The sequence below is a fragment of the Sceloporus occidentalis genome, unplaced genomic scaffold (genome assembly GCF_023333645.1).
Source record: "Sceloporus occidentalis isolate IW3139 unplaced genomic scaffold, rSceOcc1.0.p SCAF_1, whole genome shotgun sequence".
Taxonomy (NCBI): Eukaryota; Metazoa; Chordata; class Lepidosauria; order Squamata; family Phrynosomatidae; genus Sceloporus; species Sceloporus occidentalis.
The window spans coordinates 218,580,953-218,605,349 of record NW_028316981.1 but is presented as its reverse complement, the minus strand read 5'-3'; positions in this window follow the sequence as shown (position 1 = coordinate 218,605,349).

The window sequence follows — 24,397 nt, the reverse complement described above, 5'->3', positions numbered from 1 at the left end:
CCATGTGAAGCCCAAAGAGCAACATGGGCCCAATCCCACTTTGCAGATAAAACGGCTTATAATGGCGCAATTCTGACTCAAATTATTTTCCGAGTCTAATTCGAATTTTTCCCATCATTTCCATTAGAAAAGGGGGCAAATTACCTCGATTTATTTTGACCCTATTTTCATTTCCATTTATTTTAAATCGCTGTATTTTAAAGCGGAGTAATTTGCTCCCCGTTTCCATTTGTGTCCGCAAGCTGTCAATCAAGCACGTAGGCTTCAGACATCACAAGTGTCGTCACCTGATTTGAAACACTTTGACACGGTTTATTTGGCTCCCCGTTCCCATTTCTGTTTGTTGTTGTTTTGGGGGGGGGCAGCCAATGAATAGCGGCTGCATCCGAGGCTCATCTGTGTCTCCCCAGATTCCCTTTGGGAAGAGAGAAGAGGAGCCTCTATCCCCCCTCAGATCCCTGGGCGTCCAGGCTCTCCTGTGTCTCCCCAGATTCCCTTTGGGAAAGAGAGAAGAGGAGCCTCTAATCACCCCAAATCCCTTTGCCTGCTCCATTGCTGTCTGGGGGGGGGGTGATCAAGCAGGCATGTACTGCAAAGCCCATCTGCTGCTCAGGCGCTCAAGCAGAGGCAAAAAAAGAAAAAAAGAAAAAATAATAGTTTAAAATGGTGTTCAATGGGTTTCCTCACACATCGGTCTATGAATGTGGAGCAGAGGGGAGGTTGCAGGGGGAGTAATGTGTTTACTGCATTTGGAGCTCAATGTAGCGCCATTGCCTTACCCTGCTTCCCAATCCACTGGGGGAAAGGCTATGCAAACGGAAGAAAATGGTGCCAGCGATGCAGAGAGAGAACAAACAGGGTGACACCCCCAAGTCAGCCCCTTGAGCGCTGCTCCTCCCATCTCCAGGTTCCCAAATCAGACACCCTTTTGTTCCCATTCATTTGCCCCGAATCAGACTCTGGAGGCATAGGAAAACTCGCTAAAAAGCCACTATTTTTAAAATCGGTTTATTGACCTAAAATTCGGATTTTTCAGGATAATTCGATTCAGATTCGAATCCCAATGGGAACAATATCGGAGCAATGGGGTCCGAATGCGCACTCTAATAGAAACAATGCACCCATGATTCATGTCCTGATCCGCGTTATAGGCCAGTGGGAATGGGGCCATGGTTTCATGCTCTCTTCCTCTACTGAATGGCAACAGCAGGCAAGTACAAAGAAGGAGAAGCCCTAAGAAAACCTGGACCTCCCATTTCATAACAGCCTTGTCTCTTAAGGGGTCATTCCCACTACGAAATGTTCCGAATCCTGATTCAGGCTATATGCCCGTAGTTCCCACTGGAAATTGATCCTGATCTTCATTTGATCAATTCCAGGGGAAATAAAGTGGAGCAAATGCAAAATAATAATAATATATAATAAATTGTTTATTTATAAACCGCTTTTCCCAGGATCAAAGCGGTGTACAATACGATACAAAACAAATGACCTATTAAAAATACACATCAATACCCATTAATTCCACAAATATTGGCTAAAAACATTCCAGATTATTAAAATCGCAAAAATATCTACATCATTAAACAGTAAGGAGAGGGAAACTTTATTACAAGGAATTTGGGAAGAATCAGTTCTGACGCGATTCCTAACAGTGAGAACACCAGATCAGAATCGATTCTTTCTGAGGGGAGGGACAAATGGCAGAGGGGTGACATTTTGACAAATCCACCATTTCCTCCCCTTGCAGCGCTGCCTGTGTACTTGTGGTTTTTTAAATTAAATTGATAGAATGTGTGATTGATAGAATATATGATTGTTTGATTTTGTAACTACTTGCAAGGCAAGGAGGGACAAATGGCAGAGGGGCAACATTTTGACAGATCCACCATTTCCCCCCTTGCAGTGCTGCCTGTTTACTTGTGTTCTGGTTTTTTTAAAAAATTGATAGAATACGTGATTGATAGAATATGTAACTGATAGAATATGTGATTGATTTTGTAACTACTTGCAAGGCAAGGAGGGACAAATGGCAGAGGGGCAACATTTTGACAGATCCACCATTTCCCCCCTTGCAGTGCTGCCTGTTTACTTGTGTTCTGGTTTTTTAAAAAAATTGATAGAATACGTGATTGATAGAATATGTAATTGATAGAATATGTGATTGATTTTGTAACTACTTGCAAGGCAAGTAGTTGCAAAATCAATCGAAAATTCTATATTTTATTTATTTATTTTTTAAAAAAACACATTGTCCTCCCCTTCATCCTCCTCCTCCGTTCCCCTGGTGCCTTCGTTCCTTTCCCACTTGGCTTCCTCGCTTGTCCTCATGCAGCCCTAGCATGAATCCAGGCTGGTGCAAAGCGCCGGTCTGAATAGCGCCTAAGTCACTCATTTCTGGAACTTTCATTTGATGTCATTTTAGAAACATAGAAACACAGAATCATAGAGTTGGAAGAGACCACAAGGGCCCTCCAGTCCAACCCCATTCTGCCATGCAGGAACTCTCAATCAAAGCATCCCCAACAGATGGCCATCCAGCCTCTGCTTAAGATTTGGAGGTGTCCAGTATCTGCCACTTTCTGTCTTGCCACTTCCCAGGAGTGCACCCTAATTTTTAAAAATAGGTTAGGGGCAGTGTCACATGCGGTCGTGCCTGTAGATCCTGCAGATTAAAATTTAGTAAAACGCCTCATGAAGACAGTTTTATAGGAAAATATTATAAAAATCCACTGTCTGCCCATTACTAAACCTATTAAATGAAACTAATCAGAACTGTATCTTCCCACAGACATAGACAGAGATTAAAATAATTGTAACTGTGAAGCAAATAAAAGTCCTTTGTGAATTTAAGACTTCCAAAGCAACCACTCTTTTAAACAGGTCTTTAAAATATGTGTTATACTTCAGTGAAACATTTGAATAATATAATAAGCAAGTAGATCTCAGATAAACAGACTGGGTTAATTCAAGATCACAGCTTGGTGAAATTAAGTTTTTGGACTATATCCCAATGGTCGTGCTGACTGGAGTTGAATTCTGGAGCTGTAAACCTAAAATATATTTCCCAAGGTCTTTTAAACATAAAGAGGGTGAATAAGTAAATAAAATTCAAGGAAAAGCAAGGGGTTGCCTTTGCTATGCTTCTGCCACAACAGCTACAGAGACCACAGACTTTGAGGTGGGAAAACTGGCATCCCTGGGATTGGTGTCATCTGGAGTGGGAACTCATGGTGTCACACACACACATTATTGACTTCTTCCCATATCACATCACACAGAATCCTTAGGAATGGTTATTGTACTAAGGTACAGAGTCATTTCGTACTAAATCATAATTCCCTTATATCTTTCAATCAAATGGCTATAGTTTGACATGACTAGCAAAATTAAAATTATACCTTTAAATTACAATAACATACGCACAGCCTAAATGTATTTATAGGTATATAGTTTCATGTGGTTAAAGAGAAAATTTTGCAGTTTGACCACTCTCTGGTGCCAGTGAGCACAGGGGTTGATAATCCCATTATATGGCCAATTTATGAACAACTGTTTGTAGGTCTGATAAGGTCTTTGAAACCATTTCCTACCATGCAAATAAAGGAGGGGAGAGTTCCTGAAGATGAAAAAAATGTCTCTGTCATCACAACAGTGGTATCACATCTCATAGAATCATAGAATCAAACAGTTGGAAAAGATCCCAAGCGCCATCCAGTCCAACCCCCGGCCATGCAAGAATATACAATCAAAGCCCTCCTGTGACAGGTGGCCATCCAGCCTCTTTTTTAAGCCTCCAAAGATGAACAGCTCTTACTGTCAGGAAGTCTTTCCTAATGTTGAGCTGGAATCTATTGTCCTGTAGTTTGTCCTATTCGCTGGAGCTGCAGAAAAGAAGCTTGCTCCATTCTCAATGTGACATCCATTCAAATATTTCAACAAGGCTATCATATTACCTCTTAACCTTCTCCAGGGGAAACGTGCCCGGTTCCTTATGACAGCCCTCATAGGGCATGGTTTCCAGCCTTTGTCTAGATCTTGTAATCTTCGCCAGAATTTCACAGCTGAAAGCTGTAGTTCAAAAAATCATTCTCTCTCCAAACAATGCTTATCTTCCCCAAGTATGGCCTCAATATGTTTATGAGGTTAAGAAAAACAGGCTTTGATGCAAAGGTTCATCTGTCCATTTCCCCAGGTGCCAGCCCATACCAAGAAGGACCACAGTCACTCATGCTGTACAGAAGGATTTGTGGGACCATGCTGACACCTAGTGGGTCAATAATGTAAAAATGGGTTTCAACTACTATTTATTTTCCTTTGGCCCTTATCACACGAGGGAAATGTACCCCCATCCAGAAGGAAAGGGAAAGTAGACCCAATTTGAAAATAAGCCAATTTATGTGATTAATTATCACATGTGAAGAGCGAAATTGTGGTCATTCCAAAGGCAAATCAGTACATGCCATGCGGATTCAACAATTTGAATTGGCACGCTTGCGCATGCTCAGTGGGGTTCTGAACGCATCGTGAACCTTTACACTTCTGGGGTGAAGAAGGGGGGGCACTTCCTGGTTTCTGTTTCACATGAATGCTAGCTTCACGTGAATGATTGCTTCACGTTTCGTCTTCTCCATGCATATATGTACGGGCACATGGACGCACACGAACACACACATACATATATTTGTGTGCACACATACATATGCATACACACATAACCAACCCCCCCGCAATGGGTGAGTCATGGACATGGATGGGCATATACATATATGGAAATATAAACATCTATCTATCTATCTATCTATCTATCTATCTATCTATCTATCTATAAATATGTATGTATGTATGTATGTATGTATGTATCTGTGTATAGGTATACACACACATGTGTGTGTGTGTATGCTCCATTTTTGCATCCAAACAAGCTGCCTTTCTATGGGCTTTATGCTCCATTTTTGCATCCAAACAAGCTGCCTTTCTATGGGCTTTATGCTCCATTTTTGCATCCAAACAAGCTGCCTTTCTATGGGCTTTATGCTCTGTTTTTTCATCCAAACAAGCTGCCTTTCCATGGGCTTTATTCAAGTCTCATTCTCATTCAAGTCTATGAATCTATGAAAACAGAGAGATTAGGTGAGAATACATATGCCTGCCTAACCAGCTACTCCCATAGACGAAAAGTGAAGGCTGGTGGCAGAAAAAGTCATCCTCTAGATGCATGTTGGAAGAAGCTATCTTTTGCCTTTTCCACAAAATTGGGAATGGAGGAGTTCATAGAGGGGGTGGTAGAGATGGACTGAAACCATGCCCACACCAGAAGTTAAAGGCACTGCAAGTGTTACAGTGGCTGGTTTTCCATCCATCAACTTTGGTCCCGTCATTGCATCCCACCCCCCATGTCTTTTTTCTCTTTCCCCCTGCTTTATAAAGTAATGTACCCTGATGCAAACCTGTCCCAGGATTTTCTTGGCAAATTTTTTCAGAGGGAGTTTGTCATTGCCATCCTCTGAGGCTGAGAGAATGCAACTGGTCCAAAGTCACCGAGTGGGTTTACATGGCTGAGCCAAGCTTTGAACCCTGGTCTCCAGAATCATAGTCCAACACTCAAACCACTACCCCACAATAGCTCTCAAGTATATAAATACATATATTTTATTTAATTTTTATTTTTAACCCCATAAGTTAAAAACAGAGATAGATGTGGAGCAGTAGCATAAAATGACATTTTCATAGACAGGAGCAGCAACATGTGGTTTAGAAAAATTGTCTCACAATGTATTCTCCAGAAATCCTAATAGTTCCTAATGAATATTGTTGTTATGTGCTTTCAAGTCATTTCCAATTTATGGTGACCCTAAGGCAAACCTATCATGAGGTTTTCTTGGCAAGATTTGTTCAGAGGGGGATTGCCTTTGCTGAGAGAGGCTGAGAGAGTGTGACTTGCCCAAAGCCACCCAGCCAGTTTCCATGGCTGGTTGGGAATTTGAACCCTGCTATCCAAAGTCACAGTCCAGCACTCAAACCACTACACCACACCATTACTAATGGGACCACTAGAATTGACGTCACCTAATGTGGGAACTCATGGTATCATGAGTTCCCTGCATTGACCTCCTTCTCCCATACCACACCATATACATTCTTTAGTAATTTTGTTATACTAATGTTACTTATAAATAGTAATTCACTGAATTTAACAGCAATTGTTGTTGTTACGTGCCTTCACGTCATTTCTGTCTTATGATGACCCTAAACCTGGGTTTTTCTTAGCAAGACTGGTTCAGAAGAGGTTTACTATTACCTTCCCCTGAGGCTGGGAGAGTGTCACTTGCCCAAGATCATCCAGTGGGTTTCTATGTCTGAGTTATGGCAACCCTAAGGCAAAACTATCATGGGTTTTTCTTGGCAAGATTGGTTCAGAGGAGGTTTACCATTGCACTTCCCCTGCGTCTGAGAGTATCTGATTTGCCTAAATGGGTAATGGCTATAGTTGTGATATATATAAAAAAAAAATAGCAAAATTAAAATTATAACTTTAAATTACAATCTCTTAGAATCATAGAATCATAGAGTTGGAAGAGACCACAGGGGCCATCCAGTCCGACCCCCTGGCATGCAGGAAATCACAATCAAAGCATCCCCGACAGATGGCCATCCAGCCTCTGCTTGAAGACCTCCAAGGAAGGAGACTCCACTACACTCCGAGGGAGTTTGTTCCACTGTCGAACAGCCCTTACTCTTATACACAGCCTGAACGTATTTGTACATAGTTTCATGTGGATAAAATGAAAATCTGATAAGATGTAATGTTTTTAAAATAAAATTTTATAAGAATATTTTTTTAAAAAAGAAATCATTTTTATTTATTTTTTAAAAAAATTAAAAATTAAAATTAATTTTTAAAACCCTGGTGCCTCTCCTTTCTCCTCCCACTGAGCCTCATCCCACTCACCCCATCTGTTCAGAATTTTAAAGGAACGCATGTGAATACCACAGTCAGGGACGTAGCCGGGGGGGGGGGGTTTCTTGGGGTCCGGACCCCCCCCCCTTTCCATCAGAAAAATGAATGGTGTGTGCTGCTGTGCCGCCGCACTCAAGCCCCATTATAATGGTGGCACTTAGTCTGGACCCCCCCCCTTTCCCAAAATCCTAGCTATGTCCCTGCCACAGTCCATTTCTTCCCAAAAACAGATGTTTGTGGACAAGGGGTGTCACCCCTCATTCTGGTGTGGTTCGCACCCCCCATACCCCTAGTGACACCCCTGCTATTACTAGAACTTTAAAAATCCTTGTTATGCCTTGTTGAAGTCTTTTACAAGTCCCTTCAGATGGTTTTCTGGTATGACGAGGGTGTCATGTTTGCTTCCTGGGTGACAGAAGGTCTCAGTCACTGTCCTGACTGGCTGGTTAATGGGATGTTTCATTATCACAACATATTCAGAAGAACAGTGTAAACAGTACAAAGTTTACGGGAAAGTTAATGTTTAATCTTTTGCAGTGATTGATTAAATTTCTAACAGTCTCTGTTTCCCCTCTGTCATAGCACAAACCAAAGAGCAACTGTTTTCACCAAGGGCTTACACTGTATTTGTACTAAAATCCACAGTGAAGGAAAGTAGAGTAACTGGTGCTACTTGTTCTTCATCCCTCAAAGTAAGTTCATTTTTATTGAGGGGAGGGGAGGACATAGATAAAGTGTGCAAATAAAAAAATATATTATTGTTTAACTACCATCTGTGGTTTGGGTCATACAGTGAAACATACAGCCTCTTAGCACTTGGCTGGCAGCTAAATGATTGAACGGTCTCCATTGCATTCAGATCATGTAAAATGTGTAATTCTGACTGTAATTATTCTTTTACAGGGACATCAAAACTGATTTTAAGGTGAAGGGGCTCAGAAATGACGGACAGATCAATGTTAATTTTGCCAACATGCTTTTTTATTGTTATATTTTATTTACAAAAAAGTACAGTCCTAAGGAGAAAACACTGTGTTTGGGGTTTTATTCTGTGCAAAGTTTGCACATGATTTTTTGTGCTGAAAACAGAAAATGCTGTTCGCTGAACAGAAAGCACTGTTTTCTGTTTAAAATAACTTACACACATGTTTTTATGCAGAATACATCTGAACTCCTAAGCTTCTTGACAGACTTTCTTCTCATTGGGATTTCTTGATATGCAAGAAACACATTTTTCAATTTTTTTTTTTTCTACATATCATATATTTTATTGAATTTAAATTCTCCAAAATCAATACAAACTTATTCATACATGTAACCAAATTATTTACATTTCTGACCTGTTCATATTATTATTTAAACTACATATTTATTTCATTTGACCTCCTAGCTTTTTTTGTCTTCTTTATATATTTCTCAAATTATTTCATACACTCTTGCTTCCATTCCTGTGCAACCCTCAAGATCCTTATACATTTATATTTACATTAGAAAAAAAAAGGAACATTGTTGCAATAATTTTTAACATTCTCCCAACATGTTTTAACAGTTGCAACTTTGCAAAAAAAAAAAAGTGGAAGCGGCAGTTACTTACTCACACTGGTCGCAAATACTGCTTTTCCATATCTTTGATATACATTTATTTTCATATCCCAATATTCAAAATAACCATTCGACCAGTCTATCCTCCAAGCCCCATCTTTTTTGCAAAAACAGCATTAATTTTCCCCATTCCTTTTGCATTTTTTCTTTTCTTTCCTCTTGAATTCCATATGATATCAAATCCAGTTGTCTAACATTATTTAATTTTAATAACCATTCCTCTATTTGTACTTCCTTTGTATCTTTCCAATGTTTTGCAATAGTTAACCTTGCTAATGTTATTAGATATAAGATTATTTTCCAATGTTTCTTTTCATCCTCCCTGTTAATAAAGTGTGTCATGTTAAGTAAGTATATTTCAGGTTTTTTCTTATAACTAATATTGAAAACTTGTTGAATTATGGTATGTATTTTATCCCAAAAGCTTTTAACTTTTTCACAGCACCACCACATATGTTTCATAGACCCTTTTTCTTTTTGACATCTCCAGCATATATCATTATCAAGCTTGAACATCTTTTTAAGTCTTGCCGGGGTATAGTACCATCTATGACTAATTTTAACAAAATTTTCTTTATATTCTAAGCATTTTGTAAAAGCATTTGTTCTCTTCCATGCCTTTTCCCAAGCTTCTAACAGAATTGCTCTTCCAAGATCCCTTGCCCAGTTCACCATATACTGCTTAACTGGTTCCTTCTCTTGTTCTCTTTGTTTTAGAAAGTTATAGTATTTAGTTATCTTCTTGTCTTCGTTTTCGTATAACAATTTATCTAGCTCTGAAAGTTTTGTTTCTATACCTACTGTCTTTTTATCCTTTTGAAACCTTTCTTTTATCTGAAAATAGCTAAACCAGTTTACATTCTTTCCTTCCTCTATTAATGCTTCTCTTGTTTTAATTCCTATTTCTCTATCCTCTTTAATGTATATCAAATCCTTGTATGTTATCCATTCATTTTGTCTATCCCATTTATTAGCAAAAGCCTCCTGATTTGAAACCCAAATGGGCATTTTTATGTAAAATTTTTCTTTAATTGATCTCCATGTAGTAATTAATGCTCTCCGTATCGGGTTGTTTTGAAAATCTTTGTGTATACGGTCCTTGCCGTACCAAAGATATCCATGCCATCCAAATCTGAGATCGGCGCCCTCCCAATTCAGTATATCTTTATTTTTCAATCTAACCCACTCTTCCAACCAACTTAGATTGCATGCTATTTTGTATAATTTAAGATCTGGGAGCGCACATCCTCCGTTTTCTTTTCTCTCCTTTAAACAGTTCCATTTTATTCTGGCTTTGCCCCCTTTCCAAACAAAAGCCCTAATATCTTTTTCCCATTGATCGATCACACTCTCTTTAATATAAATTGGGAGGTTTGTAAAAAGAAATAAAATTTTAGGTAGGATAGCCATTTTGAAAGCATTAATTTTCCCTAATAACGATAGATTTAAATTTTTCCACTTATATAACTTATCCCTCACACTTTGCCACATTATTTTATAATTATTATCATATAGATTCATATTGTTTTCTGAAATATTTATACCAAGATATCTGATCTTTTTAGTGACTTCACATCCTGTTTTTTTATTTAGCAATATCTTTTCATTGTTTGTCATATTTTTTACAATAATTTTGGATTTTTCCTTGTTTATATTGATACCTGATAATCTTCCAAAGTGGTTCAACTCCCTCATCAGTTTTTCTGCACTTTCTAATGGGTTCTCCAATATAATTAATAGATCATCCGCAAAGGCTTGTGTCTTTAGTTCCTTCCCTTTAATCCTTATACCTTTTATTTCCTTATTTCCCCTAATATTATTTAACAAAAATTCGAGTACTGTAATAAATAATAAGGGGGAGAGGGGACACCCCTGCCTTGTCCCTCTTCCAATCTTAAATTCCTCCGATTGCTCCCCATTTATTATTAATCTTGCAGATTGTTCATTATATATTTCTTCAATATTTCTAATGAAGTCCTTCCCCATATTCATAGCTTCTAATAACGCAAACATAAAATCCCATTTGACACAATCGAACGCTTTTTCAATTTTTTAAAATATTCTTTCCAACTCTAGAAGGCAATGACAAATTGCTAAATGAAATATTACAAAACTGATTAAAACATATAATTAACATATTAAGGAAAAAGAAAAAAAAACTTTTAAGACTTGCTCTCCAATTGCTCTCCCCTTAACGAATCCATATTGATTCTATGATTCTATGATTCTAGTTGGCGGTCCTTCAGGTCCAATCGTGTGGTTGAGTCAAACCCTCACCCCCAAAGACTTACTGGCAGTCAAAGTTCAGAAACGTGAAAACACCTTTGATTTCAATAGTAAAATCTCAGCGTTTTATTCTTGGCAGCTGACTGGTTGCTTAGGAACTTCATGTGAAAGGGATCTAGGAGTCTTAGAAGACCGTCAGTGTGATGCCTCAGCTAAGAAAGCCAAAGCAATTCTTGTTTGCATCAACAGAAGTGTGGTATCTAGATTGAGGCAAATGATAGTACAGTGGGCCCTTATTATCCGCTGGGGTTTGGTTCCAGGATCCCCTGCGGATAACAAAGTCCATGGGTGCTCAAGCCCCACTGAATAAAATGGCATAGCAAAATTGTGTCTCTTATATAAAATGGAAAATCAAGGTTTGCTGTTTAAATCTGTGGATAAAAATCCATGGATAAGAAGGGCCGACAGTATTCTTCTTTCGTCAGGCTTCATCTGGAATAATCCTGTGTCCAGGTCTGGGCCCCACAATTCAAAAAGCATGTTGAGAAGCTGGAACGGTGTCCAAAGGGCAGCGACTAAAATGGTGAAGGGTCTTGAAACCATGAAGCCCTATGAGGAAAGACTTAGGGAGCTGGGGATGTTTAGCCTGGAGAAGAGATGATTAAGAGGTGATATGATAGCCCTGTTTAAATATTTGAAGGGATGTCATATTGAGGAGGGAGTAAGCTTGTTTTCTGCTGCTCCAGAGAACAGGATACAGAACAATGGATGCAAGTTACAGGAAAAGAGGTTCTAACTCAACATTAGGAGGCAGTTCCTGACAGTAAGAGCTGTTTGACAGTGGAATATGCTGCTGCCTTGGAGAGTGGTGTAGTCTCCTTCTTTGGAGGTCTTGAGACAGAGGCTGGATGGCCATCTGTCTCAGGTAGGGCTTGGATAGTGGTTTCCTGCATGGCAGAATGGGGTTAGATTGGATGGTCCTTGCGATTTCCCCCAACTCTATGATTTTAGGATTACAAAAAGACAATAATTAAATAGCAGCAAGACTGAGAATCCACATTAGGCATTCCTTTTACATTCTGGCACCTCCTAGCCGGCGTCTGGAAGACCATCAGGATTACCTCAATGCCCATCAGTGCCTGTTGCACATTGGGTCCATGGTGCATGAGTCACTCCACCGTCAACTATTGCACAGCGGTTGTCTCGATGTTGTAATGTCACAGTAGCCCCTGAGGTGAAGACGGATATTGCAAAAGTACTTAATTATGTTCTCCACACATGTAAGTACCATTACAAAGACCCAAGTCCCATGCCAGATTGCAGCCATATTCTTAGAAACTGGGAGCAGCCATAGAGAAGGCCCTGCCCCTCATTCTGATTAAGTGTGAAGGTGGTGGGATCCAGAGTAGTTCCTCCCCTGAGGATCACAGCGGCCTTGGATGTTTTATGAGATCAAAATCCTAACATCTGATCACAAGTACTTAATGCATGAGAAGAAATCTGTTAGGAAGGCCATGGTACCCAAGTGACCAGATATTCTAAACAGAAAGGAGGACAGGCACCGTGAAATGTAGGGCCTTCAAAATGCAAAATGCAAGCTAAAAACACTAATACGGTCAGCCCTCGATATCCACAGATTTTTTTAATCCACAGATTCAAGTATCCATGGATTGAAAATAGTCCAAAAAATATAAATTCCAAATAGCAAATGTCCATTTTGCCATTTTATATAAGGGACACCATTTCAGTATGCCATTGTATTTAATGGGACTTGAGGATCCACAGATTTTGCTATCCATAGGGGATCCTGGAACCAAACCCCAGCAGGTAACAAGGACCCACAGTAATAATAATAATAATAATAATAATAATAATAATAATACACATAATGCAAGGTGACACATAAATAAAGTAATTATTTTGGTAGGCAGGTGTGTAGAAACCACTATTTCTGAACTCTCCAGGTGCCTGTTCCTAGGAGAAGTAAAACAAAGCTTGCAGCTGAGCCGCACCATCCTAATACTTCGATGCCAGTCCCAGTCAGTTGAAGGCAAGCATGCCTGCAGAGTGGGAAGTCAGCCCTGCTTTCTCTACATGCTTGTTGAGTGCCATAGTGGTTTGAGTGTTGGCCTATGACTCTGGAGACCAGGGTTCAGTTCCCCGCTTGGCCTTGGATTCAATGGGTGACCTTAGACAAGTCACACTCTCTCAGCCTCGGGGCAGGGCCATGGCAAACCTATTCTGAACAAATCTCATAGAAGCATAGAGCTGGAAGAGACCTCAAGGGCCATTATTACATCTAGTCCAACCCCCTGCCATGCAGGAAGACATGAACAAAGCACTCCCGACTGATGGCCATCCAACCTCTGGTTAACAAGGCTGTTAGAAAAAAAGATTATTCACACTACCGATGATGCGGATCTTTTAAAAAAAAAACTCGGGAGCTATTCACACTGTGAAAATAATCCAGGAGGAATCTGAGTTGAATCTCCATTGTTCACGCGCATCCTGAACACACTAGATTAAGTTGGGCTGGGGCTACCAAAACCCCCTCTTTATCCAGATAATCAATATTGGCTTTCCCTCTTGAGTTTTTTTTTCTAAAGCTCCACATCACAATTAGTGTGAATAATTGATCCAAACGGACCTGAACAGACCTGGGATGAAACTCTGCATGACTGTTTGGTGGATTTTTTGTTTGAATTTACTACCCCTGTGAGTCATATGGATGGAGATCTTGTGGCACCGTTTGAGACTGACTGAAAGAAAGCAGTTGGCAGCATGAGCTTTCCCAGGCTTTCCTTTGCATGTATTTGGTGGAGTGGAAAACCAGGGATAGGCCTATACAGCGCCGCGTGGGGGAAAGCGATGGCGTGTGTGCTCATGGCATGTGCACCGCACCACACCGTGAGCTCACGCCCCATTATTTTCAATGGGGCTTCAGCACACACACTTTTTCTCTTACTCAGGGGTCCGGAAGAGATCCCCCACGTAAGGGAAGGACCCCTAACAACAACAACAACAACAACAACAACTGGAACTCCATTTTAACAGACCAGTCTGTTTCTGTAACAGAAAGGGTGGTAAACAAAGACGAAAACGAGTAAATAAACATGTCCTTTAAAAGTCTTCACTGATGTTAACATCCATCCATTTGTGTTTTTGGCGATGAATGACTGTGCTTATAAAAATTAAAAATTTGGCACATCAGCAGTAGTAGTTAATTAGACCCATCAGTGCAGTTGTGGCAAATCGGATGTCTATATCAGGCCTGCACAACATACGGCCCCTAAGGGTCCTATAGGCCGGCCCTTTTCGGCCGTGCAGGAATACATAGGATCTGAGAGCTGGAAGTTACTACTAAGGGCCATATAGGCCAACCCACTTCGGCCATGCACAAATACATAGGATCCTAGACCTGGAAGTTACTACTAAGGGGCATATACGCTGAACCTCTTAGGCCGTGCAGGAATACATAGGATCCTAGAGCTGAAAGTTACTACTATGGGTCATATAGGCCAACCCTCTTTGGCCGTGCAGGAATACATAGGATCCTAGAGCTGAAAGTTACTACTAAGGGTATTATAAGCCAACCCTCTTCGGCCATGCAGGAATACAGATAATTCAAGATAGTGGGAAGGGAAAGGATTAACTGGGATAATTGGAGAGTTTGCAATGGAAGGAAGCTGAGGATGAAGGGGAAAAGGGAAAGAGAAACTGGTACATTATTAAAAGCAGCTGAGAAATTGGGAGGTCAGAAGGTCTGAAGAAAAAACAAAGCAAAGTGCATGAACACATAAATTACTATTTAACATAACCATTTTTTATTATCAAATAACCATACTACAACTGTCTTTCGCCAGCCTTTTTGGACTCTCTGCTGCTGGTTTTGCCTCTTTGGCCTGCTGCTGGGCTCATCAACAGGGAGCTGGTTCATCATCATCCTCCCATTCTCTGCTGCAGATGGCAGGCAGGTGGGCAGGTGGGCGGGCGGGCGGGCGGGCGGACGGACGGACGGAAGGAAGGAAGGAAGGGAATAAGGAGATTTCCCCCTGAGACTGGATCTGCCTCCTGGATAGAGAAGAGGATGGGAGCAGCAGAAGGGCCATGCCAGTCTCATGCTCCAGCAGAGACCCATCATCATCCTCTGGCTCTGGCTCCCAGAGTCTAGTTCTGTATTATTGGGAGCCCTCCTCTTTCATGGGAAGAGAGGGAGGGAGAGGGGAAGGGGGAAGGGGGAAAAGGGGAAGAAGGGAAGGAAGGAGGGGAAGGGGAAGAAGGGAAGGAAGGAGGTATGGGGGAAGGAGTGAAGGAAGGAGGGGAAGGGGGAAGGAGGGAAGGACAGAGGGAGTGAAAGAAAGACAGAAAAACGGAAGGAGGGAATGAAAAGGAAGGAAGGAAGGAAGGAAGAAGGAAATAAAGAAAGAAGGAAGGAAAGCATGGAAGGAAGAAAGAAGGAAGGAAAGAAGGAGAAAAGAAAGGAGAGAGGGAGGGAGTAAAAAAGGAGGAAACGAAGGAGGGAGGGAGGTAGGAAGGAAGGAAGGGACTAGAACTTCGTTTTGGATGGTATGGATATCTATTTTATACTAAATTAAATTCTAAGAAGGGATTAAGAGTATTGGTTGAATATTAAACCTAAATGTTGTTCAGTCCTTCCGAAATGGGCATCCATAAAGGAAGTGTTTTGTAACTGTGTCCAGCTAAGCCAAGAAAAATGGGTAAGGTATGAAGATCTGATTGATCAAAAAGGCAAAAGACATACAAATAAAGTCACAAAGCAATTGGTATTATAAGGTCTTAGCTGTACCTGGTTTACTTATAGACAGATTAGGGAAAGGTTTATAATGGATGTTAAGACTTTAGCAATTGGCAAAGCGGATATGGAATAAGAAAAAAAATTGTTCATTAAGAAGATAATCATAGAATCAATATTTTTTATAAAATGTTATTAAAAATTGAATTAGAGAATAAACAAGTCAAAACCCAGATGGTGAAATGGGTGCAAAATTTGGGACAAAATATAGATTTTGATCAGTGGGAGAAAACAGGAGCGAAGAGATTAAAGTATACTTTAAGTGTTAATTACAAAGAAAAATATTGTAAGATACATTAACGTTGGTATAGCCCCTTTAAAAGGCAAAAATGTTGAAAAACACAAAGAAAATTTGTTGGAAATGTGAGAAAAAAACACGGTATGTGCTGGGAATGTGTTAAAACAAAAAAAAAATACTGGAATGAAATACATAAGTCAATACAAATTATATTAGAAGATAGAAAAGGACCCCAAAATATATTTATTTAATATTATCTCAGATGATAAATTAGAAAAAAAAATATGGGAAACTACTATTTTATATGATTTCAGCTGGCAGAATGGTTTATACTCAGAAATGGAAAATGAAGACAATACCTAATGTAAAGGACTGGTTGATAAAATTGTATGATGTTATAGAAACTGATGAATTAAGACATTTATTAAAGAAGAATTCAATGAATACGTCTGAAAAGCAATGGGAGCCTTTGATAAAAATTTTAAAAACAGAATGAGGAAAAGACTTTACTTTTGGACTGGAGTGATAAAAATATTTGTAAAATAGTATACTTTAAAGCAACCACAGATAGATGGACTTTACAATCATTTATGTGATTGTAGATACTTCTTGAAAATGGAGTATGTTTCCTTTTAGATAGTAAGTAATATATTTCACCGTTAATAATGTCTGGAGACCTCATTTAATACTAGAAGGCAGGAGATCTCAAGTAAAAAGAAGGAAGAGTTGATATGGTTTAGACATATAATTAGATTTCTCTGTGGTTTGTTATGAAAGAAAATGAATTGTATGTGTGTGTTTAAATTTTATATATTATATCTATTTAAAAATGTCTGAACATTTTTTTAAAAAAGAAAGAAAGAAGATGATGAAGGAGAAGAGGAAAGAGGAGGAAGGAAAGCAAGAGAAGGAAGAAGAGGAAGGAAGAGGAAGGAGAGAGAAGAGAAGAAAGAAGAGGAAACAGGAGGAAGGAGATGAAGGGAAGGAAAGAGGGAGAGGAAAGAGGAAAAGGAAAGAGGGAGAGGAAAGAGGAAAAGGAAGGAGGGAGAGGAAAGAGGGAGAGGAAAGAGGAGGAAGGGGTGGAAGGAAGGAAGGAAAGAAGAGAGAACTATATCCCTCGGCAGCCCCTGCCCACCATGCCCTTCCAACCTGCCACTGCTGGTCAGTTGGCTGGGCTCCCCTAAGCGCCAGCCAACTGACCAGCAGTGGCAGGATGGAAGGGCATAGTGGGCAGGGGCTGCTGGGAGATATAGTTCTCTCTTCCTTCCTTCCTTCCACCCCTTACTCCTCTTGGTTACTTCCTACTTTGGTTAAGCCGAGGTTTGAATCCAGCCAGAGCTCAAAGCACCTGGCTGGACTCTGAGAGTTGAAGCCTCAGAGTTCAATCCAGACCGGGGTTGGGGCGTTAGTGCTCCCCTCGTCTTCCCCATTGGTGCAGAGCTGCGTCCCGTCACTTGAACCCGGCAAAGGCAGCTCGACCTGAATGGCACATTTTAAGCCTGGGTGGAACCGGTGGGATTGTCCTGCCCCAAATGGGGAAATGTCCACACCCAACGTCTGAGTGGCACAGCTTGGAAAGGTATGATGGCATCCTTCTCCTGCCACGCCCTCCTGCCGCTGCCTGGCCTCTGCTGCCTTCTGTGCCCCTGGTGGAGTTGGGGAAAGAGGGAAGGCTTGCTCCTGGCTTGCCTGCTGGTCTTCCTGAGGGCTGGAGGAATGGCTTTTGAAGCTTCCCACTCCTGCCATGCCCTCCTAATGCTGTCTTGCCTCTGCTGCCTTCTGTGCCCCTGGTGGAGTTGGGTGAAGAGGGAAGGCTTGCTCCTGGCTTGCCTGCTGGTCTTCCTGAGGGCTGGAGGAGTGGCTTTTGAAGCTTACCACTGCTGCCATGCCCTCCTGCTGCTGCCTGGCCTCTGCTGCCTTCTGTGCCCCTGGTGGAGTTGGGGGGAAGAAGCAAGGCTTGCTACTGGCTTGTCTGCTGGTCTTCCTGGGGACTGGAGGAGTGCCTTTTGAAGCTTACCACTGCTGCCCCACCCTCCTGCTGCTACCTGGCCTCTGCTCCCTTCTGTGTCCCTGGTGAAGATGGAAACCTTGTTTTTGGCTTGGCTGCTGGTCATCCAGAGGGCTGCAGGAGTGGCTTTTAAAGCTTACCACTCCTGCCATGCCCTCCTGCTGCTACCTGGCCTCTGCTGCCTTCTGGATTATTGGGAGCCCTCCTCTCTCATGGGAAAGGAGGGATCGAGAGGGGAAGGGGAAGAAGGGAAGGAAGGAGGGGAAGGGGAAGAAAGGAAGGAAAGAGGGGAAGGGGGAAGGAGGGAAGGAAGGAGGGGAATTGGGAAGGAGGGAAGGAAAGGGATGTAGGAAAGGAGGGGGAAAAAAGAAGGAAGGAAGGAAGGACAGAGGGAATGAAAGAAATAAAGAAAAATGGAAGGAGGGAAAGAAAAGGAAGGAATGAAGAAGGAAATAAAGAAAGAAGGAAGGAAGGCATGAAAGAAAGAAAGGAAATGGAGAAGGTAGGGAGGAAGTGATAGAAGGAAGGAAGGGGAAAAGAAAGGAAGGAACAAAAGAAAGAAAGGAAAGAGGGAAGGGGGTAGGAATAAGGGAAAGAGGGAGTGAAGTAAGAGGAGGGAAGGTAAGGAGTGGGAGGAAGGGAGGGAGGAAGAAGAAAAGAGGTAGAAAGGAAGGAAGGAGGAAAGAAAGAAAGAAAGAGGGAGGGAAGGAAGGAAGGAAAAAAGGACAAAAGGAAGGGAGGGAGGGAAAGAGAGAGGGAGCAGAAAGGGAGGAAGTAGAAAAAAGAAAAGAGGGAAGGAGGGAAGGAGGTAGAAACAGAAGGGAAAGGAGGGAAGAAAGAAGAGAGGAGGAAAGGGAGGGAGGAAGCAAAGAAAGAAAGAAAGAAGAGAGGGAGGGAAGGAAGGAAGGAAGGAAGGAAGGGAGTAAAGAAGGAGAATAGAAAGGAGAGAGGGAGGGAGTAAAAAAAGAGGAAAGAGGAGGAAGGAGATGAAGGGAAGGAAAGAGGGACAGGAAAGAGGTAGAGGAAGGAGGGAGAGGAAAGAGGTAGAGGAAGGAGGGAGAGGAAAGTGGGAGAGGAAAGAGGAGGAAGGGGTGGAAGGAAGGAAGGAAAGAAGAGAGAACTATATTTCCCAGCAGCCCCTGCCCACCATGCCCTTCAATCCTGCCACTGCTGGTCAGTTGGTTGTCGCTTAGGGGAGCCCAGCCAACAGACCTGCAGTGGCAGGATGGAAGGGCATAGTGGGCAGAGGCTGCTGGGAAATATAGTTCTCTCTTCCTTCCTTCCTTCCACCTCTTCCTCCTCTTCGCTACTTCCTTCTTTGGTTAAGCCGAGGTTTGAATCCAGCCAGAGCTCAAAGCACCCGGCTGGCCTCTGAGAGTTGAAGCCCCAGAGTTCAATCCAGACCCGGTTTTGGGTGCTAGTGTTCCCCTAGTCTTCCCCATTGATGCAGATCTGTGTCCCGTCACTTGATCCCGGCAAAGGCAGCTTAACCTGGATGGCACATTTTAAGCTTGGGTGGAACCGGTGGGGTTGTACAGCCCCAAATGGAGAAATGTCCACATCCAACGTCCGAGTGGCACAGCTTGGAAAGGCATAATGGCATCCTTTTCCTGCCACACCCTCCTGCTGCTGCCTGGCCTCTGCTGCCTTCTGTGCCCCTGGTGGAGTCGGCGAAAGAAGGAAGGCTTTATTCTGGCTTGGCTGCTGGTCTTCCTAAGGGCTGGAGGAGTGGCTTTTGAAGCTTGCCACTCCTGCCTGCTGCTGCTGCCTGGCCTCTGCTGCCTTCTGTGCCCCTGGTGGAGTTGGGGGAAGAGGGAAGGCTTGCTTCTGGCTCGGCTGCTGGTCTCCCTGAGGGCTAGAGGAGTGGCTTGTAAAGCTTGCCACTCTTGCCACGCTCTCCTGCTGCTGCCTGGCCTCTGCTACCTTCTTTGCCCCTGGTGGAGGTTGGAGAAGAGGGAAGGCTTTCTTCTGGCTTGGCGGCTGGTCTTCTTGAGGGCTGGAGGAGTGGCTTTTGAAGCTTACCACTGCTGCCATGCCCTCCTGCTGCTGCCTGGCCTCTGCTGCTGCCTGTGCCCCTGGTGGAGTTGGTAAAAGAGGTAAGGCTTGCTTCTGGCTTGGCTGCTTGGCTTCCTGAGGGCTGGAGGAATGGCTTTTGAACCTTGCCACTCCTGCCATGCCCTCCTGCTGCTGCCTGGCCTCTGCTGCCTTCTGTACCCCTGGTGGAGTTGAGGGAAGAGGGAAGGCTTGCTTCTGGCTTGGCTGCTGGTCTTCCTGAGGCCTGGAGGAATGGCTTTTGAAGTTTGCCACTCCTGCCTCGCCCTCTGGCTGCTGCCTGACCTCTTCTGCCTTATGTGCCCCTGGTGGAGATGGGGGAAGACGGAAGGCTTGCTTCTGGCTTTGCTGCTTGGCTTCCTGGGGGCTGGAGGAATGGCTTTTGAAGCTTACCACTGCTGCCGTGCCCTCCTGCTTCTGCCTGGCCTCTTTTGTCTTCTTTTCCCCTGGTGGAATTGGGGGAAGAGGGAAGGCTTGCTTCTGGCTTGGCTGCTGGTCTTCCTGAGGGCTGGAGAAATGGCTTTTGAAGTTTCCCACTCCTGCCGTGCCCTCCTGCTTCTGCCTGTCCTTTGTTGCCTTCTTTGCCCCTGGTGGAGTTGGGGGAAGAGGGAAGGCTTGCTTCTGGCTTGGCTGCTTGTCTACCTGAGTGCTGGAGGAGTGACTTTTGAAGCTTACAACTCCTCCCACCCCGTGCTGCTTCTGCTTGGCTTCTGCTGCCTTCTTTGTCCCTTGTGGAGTTGGGGGAAGACGGAAGGCTTGCTTCTGCCTTGGCTGATGGTCGTCCTGAGGGCTGGAGCAGTGGCTTTAAAAGTTTGCCACTCCTGCCTCGCTCTCCTGCTGCTGCCTGGCCTCTGCTGCCTTCTGTGTCCCAGGTGGAGTTGGGGGCAGAGGGAGGGCTTCCTTCTGACTTGGCTGCTGGTCTTCTTGAGGGTTGGAGGAATGGCTTTTGAAGCTTCCCACTCCTGCCACAACCTCCTTCTTCTGCCTGGCCTCTGCTGCCTTCTGTGCCCCTGGTGGAGTTGGTCAAAGAAGGAAGGCTTGCTTCTGGCTTGGCGGCTGGTCTTCCTGAGGGCTGGAGGAGTGGCTTTTGAAGCTTGCCAAGCCTCCCTCGCCCTCCTGCTCCTGCCTGGCCTCTGCTGCCATCTGTGCCCCTGGTGGAGTTGCGGGAAGAGGGAAGGCTTGCTTCTGGCTTGGCTGCTTGGCTTCCTGAGGGCTGGAGGAATGACTTTTGAAGCTTACCACTACTGCCGTGCCCTCCTGCTGCTGCCTGGCATCTGCTGCCTTCTGTGCTCATGGTGGAGTTGGGCAAAGAGGGAAGGCTTGCTTCTGGCTTGGCTGCTTGGCTTCCTGAGGGCTGGAGGAATGACTTTTGAAGCTTACCACTGCTGCCGTGCCCTCCTGCTGCTGCCTGGCCTCTGCTGCCTTCTGTGCCCCTGGTGGAGTTGGGCAAAGAGGGAAGGCTTGCTTCTGGCTTGGCTGTTTGGCTTCCTGAGGGCTGGAGGAATGACTTTTGAAGCTTACCACTACTGCCGTGCCCTCCTGCTGCTGCCTGGCATCTGCTGCCTTCTGTGCTCATGGTGGAGTTGGGCAAAGAGGGAAGGCTTCCTTCTGGCTTGGCTGCTTGGCTTCCTGAGGGCTGGAGGAATGGCATTTGAAGCTTACCACTGCTGCCATGCCCTCCTGCTCCTGCCTGGCCTCTGCTGCCTTCTTTGTCCCTTGTGGAGTTGGTGGAAGAGGGAAGGCTTGCTTCTGGCTTTGCTGCTGGTCTTTCTTAGTGCTGGAGGACTGGACTTTGATGCTTACAACTCCTCCCACCCCCTCCTGCTTCTGCCTGGCTTATGCTGCCTTCTTTGTCCCTTGTGGAGTTGGTGGAAGAGGGAAGGCTTGCTTCTGGCTTAGCTGCTGGTCTTCTTGAGGTCTGGAGGAATGGCTTTTGAAGCTTCCAACTCCTGCCACAACCTCCTGCTGCTGCCTGGCCTCTGCTGCCTTCTGTGCTCCTGCTGGAGTTGTGGGAAGACGGAAGGCTAGCTTCTTCCTTGGCTGCTGGTCTTCCTGAGGGCTGGAGGAGTGGCTTTTAAAGCTTGCCACTCTTGCCACGCTCTGCTGCTGCTGCCTGGCCTCTGCTGCCTTCTGTGTCCCTGGTGGAGTTCGGGGAAGAGGGAAGGCTTGCTTCTGGCTTGGCTGCTTGGCTTCCTGAGGGCTGGAGGAGTGGCTTTTAAAGCTTACCACTCCTGCCATGCCCTCCTGCTTCTGCCTGGCCTCTGCTGCCTTCTGTGCCCCTGGTGGAGTTGGGGGAAGACGGAAGCCTTGCTTCTGGCTTGGCTGCTGGTCTTCCTGAGGACTGGAGGAGTAGCTTTTGAAGCTTACCACTGCTGCCATGCCCTCCTTCTGCTGCCTGGCCAATGCTGCCTTTTGTGCCCCTGGTGGAGTTTGAAGAAGAGGGAAGGCTTGCTTCTGGCTTGGCTGCTTGTCTTATTGAGGGCTGGAGGAGTGGCTTTTAAAGCTTACCACTCCTGCCATGCCCTCCTGCTTCTGCCTGGCCTCTGCTGCCTTCTGTGCCCCTGGTGGAGTTGGAGGAAGACGGAAGGCTTGCTTCTGGCTTGGCTGCTGGTCTTCCTGAGGACTGGAGGAGTCGCTTTTGAAGCTTACCACTGCTGCCACAACCTCCTGCTGCTGCCTGCCCTTTGCTGCCTTCTTTGCCCCTGGTGGTGTTGGGGGAAGAGGGAAGGCTTGCTTCTGGCTTGGATGCTTGGCTTCCTGACGGCTGGAGGAGTGGCTTTTGAAGCTTACCACTCCTGCCATGCCCTCCTGCTGTTGCCTGGCCTCTGCTGCCTTCTGTGCCCCTGATGAAGTTGGGGGAAGAGGGAAGGCTTGCTTCTGGCTTGGCTGCTGGTCTTTCTGAGGGCTGGAGGAGTGGCTTTTTAAAGCTTACCATTCTTGCCACTCTCTCCTGCTCCTGCCTGGCTTCTGCTGCATTCTGTGCCCCTGCTGAAGTTTGGGGAAGAGGGAAGGCTTGCTTCTGGCTTGGCTGCTGGTCTTCCTGAGGTCTGGAGGAATGGCTTTTGAAGCTTCCCACTCCTGCCACAACCTCCTGCTGCTGGCTGGCCTCTGCTGTCTTCTGCTCCCCCATTGCTTAGCCACCCACATTCACGAACACCAAAGTCCACATCCACAAAAAGACTTGAGGGCCCCATGGCAGATCTGTAGACAGAATGATTCTTCTTCTACAGTGGGGGGTTCTTGACCTCTCAGGCTGAAGACCAACAACGGCAGAAACAGCAGGAGAAGTAGACTATATCCAGCCATGTTTGGTTCTCAAAGGCCTAGTGCCCAACTGGATGCATTCTGGAACCTTTTGAGCCATGTAGCTGAACTCCCATTGTGAGTTCAAATGACCTCAGGGTTCTGCTGTGCTGTCATGGTTGACTCAAAGATATATGCCCTTGTTACTCTGTAAAGTCAGTGTCTCACAGCACCTTTGAGACTGAAAGAGATAATTAGGCAGGAGGAGCTTTCCTAAAGTCTAATTTCATGAGGCCACTATGACCACGATGTGGATATCTGGTCTTATAGGATAAGACCGTAACATTTATTTTATTGTATTGATAAAATCAGTTCCCCCTCCTTCTCCATGGATTCTCCAAAACAAACCACCTGATTTTTATTTTTATGTGTTTATGTTATTTCTAGCCTGCTTTTCTCCTGGATCAGGCTATTGGCTAGGATGGGCTGATCTGAGGCAGAGAACATGGGAAACTCTCTTTCTCTGTGTCCATCAGGGGCACAAGATGCGAGTCCCTTGCCATTTATCAGGATTTGCGGAATTAGCAAAACATCCTTCCTCCAGACTTTAAAGCAGAGCACTCCTTAACGCTGTGTCTACATCACACGACATCCCATTATTAGATCAGTTTCGTAGCAGCTGAGCCTCCATCCTATGGACTCCTGGGAGTTTCAGTTTTCTATGATATTTTAGCCTTCTCCCTCAGAGAGTTCTGGTGCCACAGCAAACTACTGCACATCCCAAGATTTCTATCAGATGGAGCCACGGCACTGTCAAGCTGCATTATTTCTACAGTGCAGACGCACCCAAAGTTAAACCTACACTGGAAACGTGGGCTGTAGCTACACTGTGGAAATGAATGCAGTTTGACGCTGCTTCAAGCACCGTGGCTCAGCGCTACAGAAAGCCTGAGATGTGTAGTTTTTGTGAGATGGCTTTGGTGCCACAGCAAACTGGGCATCCCAGGATTTCCATAGGATGGAGCCGTGGCAGTTAAAGCGGTGTCAGGCTACACTGATTCTGCAGTGTGGCAGCAGCGTGGGCTTGAAATGGAATTGCTGCTGTGAGGGCATTTCCCATTGTCAGCTCAGTTCCCAAAGAGGGATTCCGGCCGGCCAGAGCCGCTGGGGCTCTTAAACGGCTGGTCTGATCTGGAAGCTGAAATGGATGAAGGCACTTCAGATGTCAGGCAGAGGTTGTTCACCCCTCCCTCG